The sequence below is a fragment of the Saimiri boliviensis genome, chromosome 15 (genome assembly GCF_048565385.1).
Source record: "Saimiri boliviensis isolate mSaiBol1 chromosome 15, mSaiBol1.pri, whole genome shotgun sequence".
Classification (NCBI taxonomy): Eukaryota; Metazoa; Chordata; class Mammalia; order Primates; family Cebidae; genus Saimiri; species Saimiri boliviensis.
This window is the reverse complement of record NC_133463.1, coordinates 33,876,243-33,893,811: the sequence shown is the minus strand read 5'-3', so window position 1 is coordinate 33,893,811 and position 17,569 is coordinate 33,876,243. Positions and strand designations below refer to the sequence as shown.

Genomic DNA, 17,569 nt, shown 5'->3' with positions numbered 1-17,569 from the left:
AAATACAAGTGTCATAAAAATGCAAGTCTACAGTCCATATCTAAAATGTTTGGGCCAGATATGACTTGAATGTTTTTAGATTATAAAAAGGTAATAAATTCCATCTACCATAATTGCATAATACTCCTGAAAGGAAGCACATTAATACTTTATAGAAAAATCTTATGCCTATTAATTACATAAATAGTCCCATGTCATTTCAAGTCTGTTTTCTGTCTCAATTAAGTTTGCAGAAAACTTGATAAAGTTTAATTTTGCAGAGCTTTTGGATTTTGAAAATGCAAATGATGGGTGTTGGAGCCTTATTCGTGATGACTGTTAATATTAGTAATAATCTCAGCAACTACCCATTTGTTGACTAGCAACTAATGTGGCAACCACTGTGGTAAGCACACCACTATCATAAATTTTTATAACATTTTTGTATAATAGGTACAATTTCCAAACTGAGGAAACTGAGTTTCCTAATGATTAAGTGATTTACCCAAGCATGTAAAGTTGACAGGGAACAGATTTAAACTCAAATCTGTCTGATCATAGAGCTTACTCTCTTTCCTCTATGTATCAGAGTATGTTCAGATCATTCACCTGAACTACAGACTCTACCTCTGTAAAATGGAGTAAGAGCCCTTTTACATATACGTACATGTATACATACATATACATACACATATTTTTTCATTAAAAGATTTTCATTCTTACTTCACATATATATGTGTAATTTATGTGTATACATACATATATGTGCATGTGTATATGTATATATACATATGTATATATCAACACATACATGTATGTCTATATGTGTATATGTCTATGTGTGTATACATGTGTACACATGCATATGTACATATATGCTTGCACCTATATGTATGTATACATATAAACATACATATATGTACATATGTGTAGGTATACACATGTATGTGTTTATGTATGCATATACATACAGATACACATATACATATACACATATATATGTGAAGAATGAAATAAAATCTTTCAATGAAAATAATGTGTTAAATATAAAGGTCCACATAAATATGAGACAACATCATCTGAATAACTATTTTCATTATATATCTAAATCGAGGTTCAAAGGAGATAAGTTTTCAGTAAAATTCTACACAGGCATTCCAAACAAATGTATTAATTTTATTAGAAAAAATGCTAAGCATTAATTTAAATTGTTTTTAAATACTAAACAAAGAAAATCTAAATATATCCAAATGGTCTATAGCTAAACTTCTACCATCTCAAGCTTTCATGAAATTTTTGTAAGTCCTATATAAAAGTGGTGCAGTGTGCACGCATATACATTATGTTTTGTCTTAAAGCAGTTCTACCCAGAAGAAGCCAGAACAGATTACATTTTTACTTTATAAGTAATGTCTTAATATTCTGAACATTTTTAATGATTTAAGTTTATTTAACAGTCTGCTCACATAAGTTTACCTACCATGTAAGCTCCTAGGTTAACTAAGGGATTGTTTATATATTCCCCCTTAAAGGAAAACTTACGTATACCTCAAAACAACTTTTATTCCATGGAAGTATAATCATAGAATTAAAGAATTTTAGAAAGTATGGTACAGTATTTGAAAAAGTTTCAGAACCATTTTAAAATAACAATTCGATCATATTGCTCTACCATTTGCAAACCTGAAATGGATCCTCATTGCTTGCAAGATTAAAATAGTTTTGCATGACATATAAGAGCCTTCTCAGTCTGGGCTAGCAGGTTCATACTGCCTCAACTCCAGCTATTTTTCTCTAGATTAGGCTCCAATAACTAAAGTTCTTTTGGTTTTCCAACCACAAGACCCCATTTACAACTTAATAGTTTCACAAATCTTATTATACTTACTTTAATGTTGCTCAGTCCAGTCCTAGCCTTGTCTAACTTGAATTCATAGGTACTCTTCAAGAGCCCATTTAATTACATACTTTCTCTGTGTAATTCACCTATGCCTGTCAGAAAAATCTGTGGTTATCTGGTTGATATGTAACTCACTTATTAAATATTGTACCTATTTATCTCCAAAAACATCTAGAATTTTGGCATGTAATAGTACCCATTGTTTCTTATTATAATATTGAGATATTACCTGATTTTCATCTTTGGAAATAATATTATAAAATATTTACATGAATTGTGTTTCATTTATGGAATAGAGATGGAAAAGTTAAGATGTGGATTATAAAATACAAATAATGATAAATTTTTGAGGTTAATCTTAACCATATAAAACCAAAGAGATGCTGGGGTAAGTCAAACTTTTATTTATCAAAAATTGAATAAATCTGAGTCCCTTGAACTGAAAAGAAAAGTACACCACTAAGGTTTACAATTCAGGTCATGAGTTGAAAAACTTATTCTGTTTTGTAGATACATATATTTTAGGCTTTGCATGTCAAGAAGGAAAATCAAATTATAACAATGTGACTGTAATTTTAGTGTGCTGAGATCCAGAGCAGGCCAATGAAAGTGCCTCCATGTATGGCTCTGTGGCAATTACACAACTCTGCTATACTGTATTGTACTGTAAAAGCAGCCATAGACAATATGTAAACAAATGAGTGTGATTGTGTTCCAATAAAACTTTATTAATAAACAATTAAATTTGAATTTTACATAATTTTCACATGTAACAAAATGTCATTATCCTTTTGATTTTTCAACCATTTAAACATGTACAAACCATTTCAAGCTCACGGATCATAGGATGCATACAGTGAGTCAGATCTGGCCTGCTGGTCACAGTTTGCTAATCAATGGTTTGGGGATACTTTTTATATCTATTCATACTCTTGAATTATCAGGTTTCCCCTCTGATGTAAATAAGTCAGAAGTTCACAAAATTTTATTTAAATCTAGGTTGTTGTTTTTGAATTAATTTTTATAGTATGTATCTTCTCGTGCAAATGATTTTTCTAATTAGCAGTCAATTTTTAGCTAGATTTAACCAAATTACTTAAAATCTGGGGTATACCATCAGTTATACACACACACACACACACACACACACACACACAATGGCTTTTGTGTTGATCTTGCATTATTTCATAATAAGCTAGTATCTTCAGGTCTTTTTCCTCAAAAGCAAACGTGAAGTAGGTTAGATTCCTTTATACAGATACTCCTCGACTTACCATGGGATTATGTCCCGATAAACCCATCATAGGTCAAAAATACCTTAAACTGAAAACTCATCTAATACCCCAATAAACCCACAGTAAAAATGAAATACTGTAAATCAAACCATCATAAAAAAAGTTGATGCTTTTCAACTAATAGGGTTACATATCAATAAACCCATCATGAAGCTGAAAAATCATAAGTCAAACCATCATAAATCAGGAATGGACTGTATACAGTAAGAGTGGTTTTCTGTTGCCATCACACAAGAATTACAAACTGCATGGGAATTTTTTTAACTATAAACATGTTGCTCTATTGTTTTCTAGCATTTCATACTACAGAAAAGAAGTCTGAGGCCTGTATAATTTTCATTTCCTGATAATAATATGCTTTTTTATTTTCTTTCTTGACGTGGAAAACATTTTTTTCTTTATTATCACAATTTGATAATTTTGTGACTATTTTGTCTCTTTAAGTTGTCATGCCTTACATTAAAAAGGCCCTTTCTTCCTTCATAGGTCTTCTTCAGCTCAGGAAAGTTTTTTCTCTTATATTTTTAAAATTAGTTTTCTTTCAAATGCTCTGTTCTCTTCTTTAGCAACAACTATTGATCTATCTATCTATCTATCTATCTATTATCTATCTATCCATCTATCTATCATCTATCTATCCATTTTCTTGTCTCTTATTCAGAAACTCCAAATAGCCATACAGTGGACTCTATTCTTTATTCTCCATATATCATCTTTTTATGATTTACAACTTTTTAACTACAATAACCTCTCAAGTCTATTCTCCACACTGACTATATAACAACATCAATTTTAAATGTTACTGCCTCAAATATAGATTTTTAATGCTTTTGTGGTGGGTAAAATAATGTCCCCCAATCCAAAGATGTCCAAGACCTAATTCCCATAACCTACAAATAAGTTGGATTGCAGAAGGGACTTTGCAAACATGATTCAATGAAGAATCTCAAAATGAAGAGATTGTCCTGAATTATCTGAATGTGTCTTCAAAAGTAGTTAACAGTTCCAGGTGTGGTCAGAAGGAGATGTGACTACAGAGTAAGTCAGATTGCTGCAATGTTTCTGGCTTTGAAGTTAGGGGGCGGCGCATAAGCCAAGGAACATGGGCAGCCTCCAGAAAATACAAAAGACAAGGAAACTGATCATCTCTCCTAGAGGCCTCCAGAAAGGAATGCAGCCCCGTCCTTACCTCTGTTTCAGCCCAAAGTGACCTATGTCAGACTTCTGAACTATGGAACTGCCAGATAATAAATTTGTGTTGTTTTAAATCACGAAATGTGGAGTAATGTGTTACAAGAGGAACCAAAAGCTTATTTGGCTCTCATATTTTTAGTTTCTCATCTTTTTATTTTCTGTTAATATCTTCTTTCTGCCACTTCATCATTGTCAGTTCTTTTTACATGAAGTTCTCCTATCCATAGAAGCCATGTAGTCTTGAATGTGTTGGATAGCAAATAACTCTGCGATGTTCTTCCTTAGCTTAAGATTATTTTTAGAGTTTCATAGGTATACGTCTGAATCTTCCGCTGATATCATCTGCCTTGATTTTGTATGATGTCTTGTATCACTTGATTCATTTTCAAAAGCAAATTTATCCAGAATATTTTGACACTAAAAAAAACTTATAGATAATTTCTACATAAGCCAATGTTTTCCATATATGTATAAAGAGGATGGTGTTGAGGAGAGAAGAGACGGAGAATTAACTCCCTAGGAACACAGACAAAGCAGAATTGAAAACTGGGAGGTTCTTTTTAAAACTGTACCTTCCCATCTTGAAAAAACATCTGATGTACCTCTGCCCAGAGAGATTCAGTATTATATATTGAGTCACTGTGAATGATGGCAATGTATTATAATATACATATTGTTAAAAAAACGAATCTTCAACGTTTTCCACATGCATAGTTAACTTGACTGGAAGTTAACTGGAAGTCAAGTTAACTATGTATGTGGAAAAGGTTGGAAATTTGTTTTTACATAACAGAGGATATTTCTACTTCCAGAGCTAAGTCTAAAACTTTCAATGCAGTGCACCTTCCACCTGCTGTAGGTAATAAACTGTAATCCACAATTAGGACGTTGCCACAGGTATCCACATAGTTCATTATTCTATACCCTGCATTATTTGAATATTTTAAGATTCAAAGTATGTAAAACAAATGTTATTCAGATTAACCTATCTTTCTTTTGTCATTGCCAAAATTTTAAATTGTTCCATATAATTAAGCTGGTATTTTTTCAAGTATGTCAATAAATAATACTACTTTCAAAGAACAAAGCTACTTTATGCTGATGTCCATTCTCAATTTCGGTGGCTTAAAAGACATGCAACTGACAAGAGTCTCATTAATGAGACTGTCTTTGCCTTCTAAGTCAACAAAACTGTTAAACCACTGAGTATGGAATTCTTACCTTTTTACTGTTGTTTAACATTTCAAAATTATGAGGTAGGTAGGAATCATTTCTTTTTCACGAAAGCATATACCTATCTCACTCTATTGTTGGAAATACACTGAACATTTCTACCACATAAAAGGGTATAAATATATGTAATTGGTATTAAAAAATTAGCTCTTGCCGGGCACGGTGGCTCAAGCCTGTAATCCCAGCACTTTGGGAGGCCGAGGCGGGTGGATCACGAGGTCGAGAGATCGAGACCATCCTGGTGAACATGGTGAAACCCCGTCTCTACTAAAAATACAAAACATTAGCTGGGCATGGTGGCACGTGCCTGTAATCCCAGCTACTCAGGAGGCTGAGGCAGGAGAATTGCTTGAACCCAGGAGGCGGAGGTTGCGGTGAGCCGAGATCGTGCCATTGCACTCCAGCCTGGGTTACAAGAGCGAAACTCCATCTCAAAAAAAAAAAAAAAAAAAAGAAAAAAAAGAAAAATTACCTCTAGGCCTACATGATCCTTACCTGTTTAATAGGAAATTTGAGAATATCAAATATGATCAAATATGTATCGCTATTTTCCATTAGTATTATTTTAGTCACTCTGGACAAATATCAGAAAAACACGAAATCTTAAGTAATACTGTTTAAGACATTCACAGTTAGAGTAAAATCTACTGATATAAAAAATGCAGATACATATGAACAAAGATTAGGGGGAAATCTGGCCTAGTTTCTTGTTTCTACATAGAGGAACTTCCATTGGAGCAGGGGCTCTCAATGGAGATGCTTTGGCATTGGCGTAAGACAAGGAAATTCTTCATTGAGCTGATAGCCCTCTACATTACACAATATTTATCATCTCTAAACTTCAGGGTCCCAAAAGTCAGTAGTACTTCCTCTAAAGACATTAGAATAATTTAAAACACCCTGACATATTTCAAATACTCCAGAGGTGTCACCCAGAATGGAAAACCACAGCCCTAGATTTACAGACCTGGCCTCAGATCCCAATTCTTATTCAAGTTTACCAAAAAGAGACTAATCTGATCAGTGACTGGTTCACATTACTCCACCCGTAGAGCTAACCCATATACACCAGTAAGCACTTAAGATTTGCCCTCTTTTACTACCCTCTCTGCCCTAGACCATGAAAAGCAGTAATTGTGCGTAAGCATATCGGTCCTGCAATCTGAAATTTTTATCTCAGCTGAACTAAAGTCTAGGTTCTAGGAAAGAGAGTAGGAGTAAAAGGAGGTAGGAAGTATTGGTAGTCATTTTTGGTCTGATTTTTGGATAAAGCACTGTACCCTATCGACTTGTTATTGCAAGTTGAAGTTGATATGGCAAACTCCACACGTCTGTTTACAAACTCAAGAGAGGATGGAAAAAGGTATTATTGAGCCTCTAAAAATCTCTAAATCCACTGTAATGCTCTCTCTAAGCCACTTGTCTTTATCCCTCTTTCTCTACCAGAAATGAACTGAGCTGAGTACAGAAAGGAATAGTCAAGTATCGAACAGTTCAAATAAAATTACAAGTACTAAAGAAATAACAGGTACTCCTATACACATTCATGCATATTACAAAAACAATAGATCTTTACCTCTTTAAGTTTTTCCTTATCCAATAACAACTTTTTTTATATCTACTACTGACGCCCACTTTTATTGGTAAAGCTAGATAGAGAATTGGAACAAAGAAAATAATGAACTCTATTTATGCACTTCTGTATGAATGTAGAAATCAGGAAAAAAGCCACAGTGAAAACCACCACAATATTTTTTATCTACGAATCAAAACATTATAAAAGATTATTCACTTAAGTTAAAAAAAAAGATTTCTAAGTATCAAGTAATGATATTCAAGTGGCATGTATTAAAAGTAATAAGCTTTTCTTTGTCCAAAACGGACTTGGATAGATGAGAAAGTTTACGTATCTAATGCTCATCTCAAAAATACAATTTCACATTTTTCTCAAAATATTTGACAATATTCTTTTAACTTGTTTAAATACCAGAATATGCTTTAAGAGGTTATGAGCAAAGGGCATTTGAAATAAAACATAGATTACATGGTTTTGTAAGATAGCAACAATTGGCTGAACATTGTTAGTCCTGTTTATTAGCACTTAAAAAAAAATAAAAATGATAGGGGGATGACTGAAGACTCTGAACTAAGGTATGCTATGGTAAGAGGCATTGTAGAAGAAAGACAAAAGCCCCACTCTTTTCCCAGGTATGTAGCCTTGGGTAAAAGTTACTTAGTCTCTCTGTAGGATGAGGCAGTGGCAGAGAATAATTTCCTTATTCCTAAAGAAGTTGAACAAAAACAGATGTTCTTAATCCAGGGCTTCAAATTGCGTGTTTTTCTGAGGAGTGAGTCAATACCTTTCCTTGGTTTATCAAAGTGGTAAATGACACCAAAAAGGTTAGTCATCCTTGCATTAAAAGGTAATGTTTCCGGCCAGGCGTTGTAGCACATGCCTGTAATACCAGTACTTCGGTAGGCTGAGGCAGGAGGATCACCTGAGGTTAGGAGTTCAAGATCAGCCTGGTCAACATGGTGAAACCCCGTCTCTACTAAAAATACAAAAATTAGCTGGGTGCGGTGGTGTGTGCCTGTAATCCCAGCTACTCGGAAGTCTGAGGCAGGAGAATTGCTTGAGCCCAGGAGGCGGAGGTTGCACTGAGCTGAGATTGTGCCATTGCACTCCAGCCTAGCCAACTGAGCGAGACTCCATCTCAATCTTTTCAGGTACATTTATACCTAGTGATATTAAAAAGGAAAAAGTGTGAATCAAGATATTACAGGTGCTACCTAAACAGAACCAATACAGAATCAATAATGAATAGATGAGTGAATTTCTTCCCCATTTCTAAATGACCCAAAGATTAAAAAAAAAAAAAATCAGAAGGGAAATTTGAAAATACTTTAAGCTGAATGGCAATATTTACACGTGTTTATGCATTTGGATCATATAGACAAAAAGATTAAAAGTGTAATCAATAAGACTTCACATTTGTGTAATCATTGTTCTAATGATACTTTCACAATCAATTATTCTTCCTTTTTTTTTAGGAAGGAAGGGCATATCTTACAGTCCCCATTTTATAGATAAGAAAACAATTGCGAGAGTTACAGCCCAAGGACAAACACTTCTTAACCCTGCCAGTTACCTGACTGGTAGGCCAATGCTCTTTCCGATGTTAACAAGTAGTACAAGCTTCCTTCCTCCAGGAAGGTTTTTTAGCTCTTTTATGTTTTCTCTCTGGAATGTTTGCTGTGGCTGAATCATTAGGGGCAAGAGTACATGAGCAAACAAAAGGAGATTTGAAGTGGTTATCTGAGGTTATCAACTCATCCCATACTCGTTGATCATTAAGTATGGGCCGAATGAAGCAAAAACAGCTCTACTGGTCGAGCACCCCTCTCCACAATAGAGAATGAAAGGGAGATTATGTCTTGGGGCTTCTCTAGAAATAACTTGCTTCGACTTCTTCGGGAGGCTTATTAAGCTCTAACAAGCCCCAGAGAACTCCAAGTAGAAGAAACCTGATCTCCAATCCCCTTTTCCTAGTCATCCACGTGGACACCAACATCTGATGGATTCAGAATTCACCAAGCTCTAGGAAAAGTAATCCCCCTCGCCTTACCACCACCAATAAAGCCACCTAGTCCTGTCTGAATCGCCTCTGTGCAAAAGTTTTGGCATTCAAATATTCGTTCATGAATAAGAGGAAGCAGGAGAAAGAGTGAAGAGGAGTACCATGGAAAAGGGGGGCCCAAAAGGGAGCTGCAGAACTCGAAGAGCTGCACAGAGAAATAGTAAGCTGCCGCAAGTTATCTGACAGCACAAAGGAGCCAATCCCGAGCCGCATGGAAGACCTTGGGTAGTGGGCGGGACTAACGTATCGGGGCCCAGCGGCAGGCGCCAGACACGCTGGCAGGGCGGGAACCGCGAGTTCCTTAGCAACCGCAACGGCCACGCCCACCGAACCCGGCACCCTCCATCCCCCACCCCGCATCCAGCGCCCTGATCCGCGGGAACCGGTCCTTCAGTGATCATCGTACCTACTGGGTTTCCCGGACTCCGGGTTTCTCTTGCAGAGCCTCCCTCCGCCCAGCCCGCCCAAGTGCCGCTCCCAGGGACGGAACGATCGTCTCCTAAAAGCTTTAAGGCTCGCTAAGGAGGTGCGCCCATTTTCAGTCCCGGACCCCTAGCATCCTGGGCAAGGTCTCCCCAAATCCCCTCGCACTCGCCGGACACACACCTCAGCTCTGCCAAGGCAAGGGCCGACAAACTTCCTGTCCGGCTGGAAATGTTGCTGTCCACAGTCCTGTCACTCAGGGGTAGGGGCGGGACGAGCCAGCCGCACACTCCTACTCCCAAAGGGTGAGGCGGAAAAGTGGCGGGGCTCTGCCTGCAGGGGCGGGACCAGGCCTCAACCGGCTCTCGGATTGGTCGGTCGTTCTCCCGCCTCTACGCGGGACCAGGACGCAAAGGCGCCCGCCCTGTGGCCTTTCCCTCATTTTGTTGCGACCCTGGAGTTCTAATATTCGTCTCACAAGGTGACTGCAGAAATTAAAAACAAAGACTGTGACTTGTTTTGTAAATATAAAATGGAAAAATATGTTATTTTGGTTATTGAACCCTTCCCATCTCACACACACACCCCAATTCACATTCCCAGGAGCATCTGTAGGTGGAAGTGTACGTTGTCTGCCTACACAATGAATTCATTAACCATTCAAACAGCAAAATAGAAGAAAACAGTGTATATTAACATTAACTAGAGATTAATCAACTTAGGAAAGATTGCTGAAACACGACCGACAATTAAGATTTAGGAGCTCATGTTTAGGTACTCAATTTTCACATCTACAAAATGGGAATGAAATATTAAGATGTTATTTGAAAAGCATTCGAATATTGAATGCTTTATTCATAATACTCACGTAATCCTTACAAAACCCACGGAGAGTATTATCCACAGCCTATGAACAATGAAACACAGGCTAGGAAAGGCTAGGTTTGTTCAAGCATTCAACAAATCTAAGTGCCTGCAGCCATTATTTTTAATACTGTGGTAAACTAAATCTAAAATTCCTTCAAAATATTATGCAACATCCAATGTAATTTTTCTCTCGCTCACATAAAAGTTACCTTCCTCTAGGCCAGCCCATCATATCTTTTTTAAAAAGCCCTTGAGAAAGAAAGTAGTATACAAAAAAAAAAAAAAAAAAAAAAAAAGGCAAGTATAAATAGACTAACCAGAAGGCTTTCTGAAATCGCACAGGATATTATGGCCAGGAATTGAATCCAAAATTTAATTTTATTTTCTGTCCTCCTAAATCATTTTCTGGTCTCCAGTTCCTCTGCCAGAAATAAAGGTAGAGTTAAATGAGATTATATTAATACTCTTAACTAGATTATTATGTGTGTGGCTTTAAAATAGTGAAATTTTTTTCCTTTATATATTAAACCAAACCCAGAAGTGTTTATCTTGTCTGATGCGGTTGTAGTAACGAAAAAAAAAAAAAAAAGTACTTCTGGAAAAGTGCCTTGAGATTCAATTAAAATATTCATCATACTGTGATGCAATTGTTAGAATAAAAGAAATTCATTCCAATTACAAATAACTTTACATTCTTGACCTGCTGAGCTTCTAAATTCTTCTGAAAGCTTGCTAAATGTGAATAACTCTCTATAAAACTTTCTTTATTTTCTTTAATCTTTTAAAAATATTTGGTGTGGCCTGGCATGGTGGCACGCGCCTGTAATCCTTTGGGAGACACAGGCAGGCAGATGCCTGAGATCAGAAGTTCAAGACCAGCCTGGTCAACATGGTGAAACTCCTTCTCTACTAAAAATACAAAAATTAGCCAGGCACAGTGGCAGATGCCTGTGATCCCAGCTACTCGGGAGGCTGAAGCAGGAGAATCGCTTGAGCCAGGAGGTGGAGATTGCAGTGAGCTGTGATTGCACTACTGTACTCCAGCCTGGGCAAATGAGCAGGACTCTGTCTCAAAAACATCAACAAAAAAATTGGTTTTAGACTAAAAGAAAAGAGTTATGATTGTACATTAGTAAGTATATTATGTAAATAAATGCTGTAAGATTTAAATAAAAGTGGTGAACGTACTTGAGTCCATTTTCATTACATATTTAAAGATGCAAATGTATTTGTTTGAATATTCTCACATATATAAGATACTATACATTTAAATAAATGTATTATATGCATGTAAATGTGTAATCATTGAAATAAACACAGCTGTATACTACCCATATGTATAGCTCCAGATGTTTGAAGCATGCACTCAAATTGCTGGAACTTTACACCTTGGTGTCTAGTTAAACATCCAGGAGAAAATATGTTCTACATATGCATAGGAATACATTTTAAAACTGTATCCACGATTTCAAAATAAGGGTGGAACAGCAAATAGTGAGTCTCTACCACTGCATTTCTTACTATGAACACATTTTTGTGAGATGAGCTTGTCCTAGCTAATTGTTCTACAAGCAGTTTATTAATCTATAAAATGGGCACTAGCCATCTTACTCTACATGCATTTAACTACTGCAAAGTAGTCTTTCAAGTGCTTTTCAAAATAACTAAACTCCTAAATATTTCTTATTAATACTCCCAAGTAGGACATAATTCCAAGTGTGTAGCTGCCAGCTATTTCTTTTACAAATGATTTGTAGATAGAACACATATATTGTAACTTTTGGAGTAGAAGAGTCTCATGCTATTCACACTTCAATTATTTATTTTTTACCTCATGTTCTATTATAAAACTTGGAACATGTATAATTTGAAATCCCTCCATAGGCCCAAATGTATGTTGGAAGAATTTATGAAGAGCAAATATAATTTATCAAATAAATAACTATATCTTAGGGACACTGAAAAAGAAGAAAATAGCTTAATGTAAAATTAAAACATCTAGATGTATGTTATATGCTTATTTATTCACCATATAAAGACATAGATTATTGACTTAAAATTCTGGCAAGTTGAAATGTAAACTAGAATTTAATAATTGCATGTGCTAACTCCTTTGTCCTAGATGAATATGCATATTGATTGAAATTTGAAAAAAAAATATTTGAATCATTTGTAAAAAATTTGTTTTAGAAATATGAAGCTAAATATCTTAACAAAATTGATTCTGTCAAAAGTGAATGATGCATATTGAATATTTTAACATGATAAATACAATATCAAATTACTTAATCTTATTCAGCAGTCCTTTGCTCTAAATTGTAAGACAAAATAATTATCCAACCTAACTCTCTGAGTAGCTTGGATCACTTAATAGATCAAACATACATATTGCTATTTCCTTTCAGTCACCCCAGAACAATATCAGGGAGGCAACCAGAATGAATTTTGTTTAAAACTTTTAAAGTAATGATTTCTCATGTAAGTTCATTTAAGAAATCCCTGTAATCCCCAAAGTCTATGCTCAAAAGTCTTGATTTTAACTTATAGTACTATATTTTAAACTACTTAATAAAAACTGGAAAATGGGTTTGCTTTTCTTATAGAAAAATTTCCTTTTGAAAACTCAGAATATTAATAAACCATAAAAACATTTTCACTGACTTGTATATTATTTGAAATTATAGCTACATAGCACTTACGCAGAATGAACTCCATGGAAAGGATGAAGGACAGGCAAGCTCCAAAATTGAGGCTTAGGCTGGAAGCGTTCTTGGCTTTGCCAAGAAAGAATTCAAGGGCTAGCTGATGGTGACAGCAACTCTTACTAAACAAACAGTATGCATCCGCAACAGAGGTACTGCTTGACAGTGTCCTCGGAGGAGCAGTTCAGAGGCAGTTCTGCACTCATATTTATACCCACTTTTAGTTATATGCAAATTAAGTGGCGGTTTATGCAGAAATTTCTAGGATGAGGGTGATAACTTCCAGGGTGTAGGGTCGTTGCCATGGAAAGGGGCAGTAACTTCTGAGGGTTGCCATGGCAATGGTAAACTGACTTGGCACATGGGTGGGCATGTCTTATGGGGAGGTGCTTCTGCCCGGAAACTGTTTTAGCTAGTCCTCAGATTGGTCTAGTGTACAAGTCCCCACTCCAGAGTTTTAGTGCTGCCTCCTACCTCAGAAAGAATGGACCTACATTACTAAATGCATAGTCCAATGCTTATTTGCCTTCTGAAGAACTGAATTCAAGATTATCTCCGAAATCTAAAAAAAAATTATCTCAAAATATATTTCAGATATAAGAACTTATATAGATAATTATTTCACAGGTGGAAGAAAGATGGAGTCACACATGCAAATATATTGATATAATTTCAAATGTGTAGCTGCCAGCCATTTCTTTAACAAATGACATGGAAAGGAATATCTTAAAAACCAATTGAAAGTGTTCACAATTACTTTTTTTCACTTCCTTGAACATTTAGTATATGTCAGTGATTCCAAAACATTTCTGGAATCATGGTGCCACTGACAAATAATTCCCAGATGGCATTTTTCCCTTTCTTAGTGTAAACGTAATAATAATACACTTTATAGTTGGTAGCCTCCTAATGTCCAGGTAATGACTCAGTAATCTATCCTCCAGTTGTAGGCCTTTTGAGTCATTTCTAGTTTTTTTCTATAGTTAACAGGGTGGTTATAAACATGAGCTCTGGTGTAGATTTGCAAGACTTTCTCTTTGATTTATAACAGGAGTAGAATCACAAATTTGTAGTACATGTTCATATTCTAAATAAAAATATAATAACAAATTATTTTCCTAAAGTATTGTACCATTTTATCTGCCTAACAGAAGTGTTTATGAGATTTGAATATACTAATCTTCTCAAAAAACCAGACTTTGGCTTTTAACTTTATTGCTTTTTATTTTATTGATTTCTACTGTTTTCTTTATGATTATTTTTCTCTACTTACATAATTTTTCTATTTTGCTATGTCATTAAGGTATAATCTAAGACCATTGATTTAAACTTTTATTTTTTCTAATATAGGCATTTAAATGAGAAAATTACGTCTAAGAACTGCATTGGAGGTATCTCATAAATTTTGATATATTGTATTTTAATTAGCATTCACTTGGAGACATGTTTTAATTTCCCTTTTTCTGAGTTATTTTATCAGTTGGTTACATATTTGAATTGTGTTTTTATGTTTCCAAGTATTCAAGAGTTTTCTAATATCTTATTGTTATTGTCTTTTAATTCCATTGTAGTTAGAAAATGTATTTCGTAAGATTTCAAACTTTTGGAAATTATTGACATTATATTATAGTCCAGCATATGGTTTATCTTGAGGATGGTTCTCAGTGTATTTGGAAAAAAATAAGTGTATTCTGAAATTGTTGAATGCAGTGTTCTCTAAATGTCGATTATAGTCTATATCCTTCCTGATGGCTTTTTTTTTAAGAACATTTTTAAATTTATTTATTTATTTATTTATTTAACTTTAAGTCCTGGGATACATGTGCAGAATGTGCAGATTTTTACATAGGTATACATGTACCATGGTAATCCTTACCAATGGTTTTAGGAACATTCTATCACTTACTGAAAGACAAGTGTTAAATCTCCAACCATGCTTGTGCATTTGTTTATATTTTCTTTTCCTTTTTACAAAATTTAATTTTTTATTTTAGGTTCTGGGATACATGTGGAGGATGTGCAGGCTTGTTACACAGGTAAATGTGTGCCATGGTGGTTTTCTGCATCTATCAACCCATCTCCTAGATATTAAGCACAGCAGGTATTAGTTATCTATTCTGATGGTCTCCCTCCCCAAATCCCCCCCAGCAGGACCCTGTGTGTGTTGTTCCCTTCCCTGTGTCCACGTGTTCTCATTGTGCATCTCCCACTTATCAGTGAGAATATTTGGTGTTTGGTTTTCTTTTCCTGCATTAGTTTGCTGAGGATAATGGCTTGCAGCTCCATCCATGTTCTTGCAAAGGACAGGATCTCATTCCTTGTTATGTCTGCAGAGTATTCCATGGTGTATATGTACCACATTTTCTTTATTCAGTCTATCATTGATGGGCATTTGGGTTGATTCCATGTCTTTGCTATGGCGCATAGTGGTGCAATGAACATGTGTGTGCATGTATCTTTATAATAGATCTGTTTATATTCCTTTGGGTATATAGCAAGCAATGGGATTGCTGTGTAGAAAGGTAGTTCTACTTTTAGGTATTTAGGGAATTACCACACTATTTTCCACAACAGTTGAACTAATTTACATTTCCACCAACAGTGTAAAAGTGTTCCTATTTCTCCACTGCCTCACAGCATCTGTTTCTTGATTTTTTAATAATTGCCGTTCTGACTGGTGTGAGAGGGTATCTCATTATGGTTTTGATTTGCATTTCTCTAATGATCAATGATGTTGAGCTTTTTTCCATATGTTTCTTGGTCACATAAATGTCTTTTTTTGAGATGTGTCTGTTCATGTCTTTTGCCCACTTTTCAACGGGGTTGTTTTCTCTTGCAAATTTAAGTTCCTTATACATTCTAGATATTAGGCCTGTCAGATGGATAGATTGCAAAAACTATCTCCCATTGTGTAGGCTGTCTTTTCACTCATGATAGTTTCTTTTGCTATGCAGAAGCTCTTTAGTTTAATTTAGTCCCATTTGTCAATTTTTGCTTTCATTGAAATTGCTTTTGATGTTTTGTCATAAAATCCTTGCCTGTGCCTATTTCCCCTGAATAGTATTGCCCAGATTATCTTCTAGCGTTTTCACAATTTTGAGTTAAGTCTTTAATCTATCTTGAATTAGTTTTTGTATAATGCATAAGGAAGGGGTCCAGTTTCAGTTTTCTGAATATAGCTAGCCAGTTTTCCCGGCACTGTTTCTTAAATAGAGAGTCATTTCCCCGTTGCTTGTTTTTGTCAGGTTTGTCGAAGATCAGATGGCTGTAGATGTGTGGTCTTACTTCTGAGATCTCTATTCTGTTCCGTTGGTGTCTGTTTTTGAACCAGTACCATCCTACTTTGGTAGGATGTAGCCTTGTAGTATAAAGTAACAGACTCAAGAGCACAAGACAAGGATACCCTCTCTCACCACTCCTGTTCAATGTATTGGAAGATATGGCCTGGGCAATCAGGCAAAAGAAGGAAAGAAATAAAGCATATTCAAATAGAAAGAGAGGAAGTCAAACTATCTGTTTGCAGATAACATAATCCTATAGCTAGAAAACCCCACTGTCTCAGCCAAAAGCTTCTTGGACTGATAAGCATCTTCAGCACAGTCTCAGGATACAAAATAAATAAGCAAAAATCACAAGCATTTTTATACACCAATAGACAGGCAGAGAACTTATGAATGAACTTCAATTCACAATTGGGATGAAGAATAAAATACCTGGGATACAGCTAACAAGGGAATTGGAGGACCTCTTCAAGGAGAACTATGAACCACTGCTCAAGGAAATCAGAGAAGACACAAACTAATGAAAAACATTCCATGCTCATGGATAGGAAAAATCAATATCCTGAAAATGGCCATACTGCCCAAAGTAATTTATAGATTCAATGCTATTCCCATTAAACTACCACTGACATTCTTCACAGAGTTAGAGAAGACTACTGTAAAGTTTCTATGGAACCAAAAAAGAGCCAATATAGTTAAGACAATCCTAAGAGAAAAGAACAGAGCTAGAGGCATCACGCTATCCAATGTCACACTGTATTTTCTTTAGTTTTGTTGTTTCATTATATATTTTGAAGGTTTGTTATTAGTCTCATACACATTTAGGATTATTACGATTTCCTGATGAATCAATCATTTTATCATTATGAAGTGCTAATCTTTTTATCTCAGGTTATACTTGGTCTTGAAGTCTGTTTTCCTGACATTAATAATGGTAGACTAGGTCTATTATGCCTACTGTTTCTACTAGATCCATTTCCATGTCTTTACATTTAAGCTATCTGGGGCTTTATATTTCAGTCTGTCTCTTGTATACAACATACTGTTGAATTTTCAT

At 35.4% G+C, this 17,569-nt stretch overlaps 1 protein-coding gene across 8 annotated transcripts in view; it reads right to left on the bottom strand.

Annotated features, from left to right (window-relative positions):
* TRIQK (triple QxxK/R motif containing) overlaps nucleotides 1-13,351 on the bottom strand; it is a 78,847-nt gene extending 65,496 nt beyond the window's left edge. For 4 of the 8 annotated variants that reach the window (XM_003938768.2, XM_010349412.2, XM_074386872.1 and 1 more), the window contains exon 1: nucleotides 9,846-9,981. The gene's annotated coding sequence lies outside the window, so the exon portion shown is untranslated. Of the gene's footprint in view, nucleotides 1-9,645; nucleotides 9,982-13,228 lie in introns of those variants that run through there. The other 4 variants (XM_074386868.1, XM_074386869.1, XM_074386870.1 and 1 more) reach the window with 3 other exon arrangements.
* Between the last annotated feature and the right edge of the window lie 4,218 nt (nucleotides 13,352-17,569).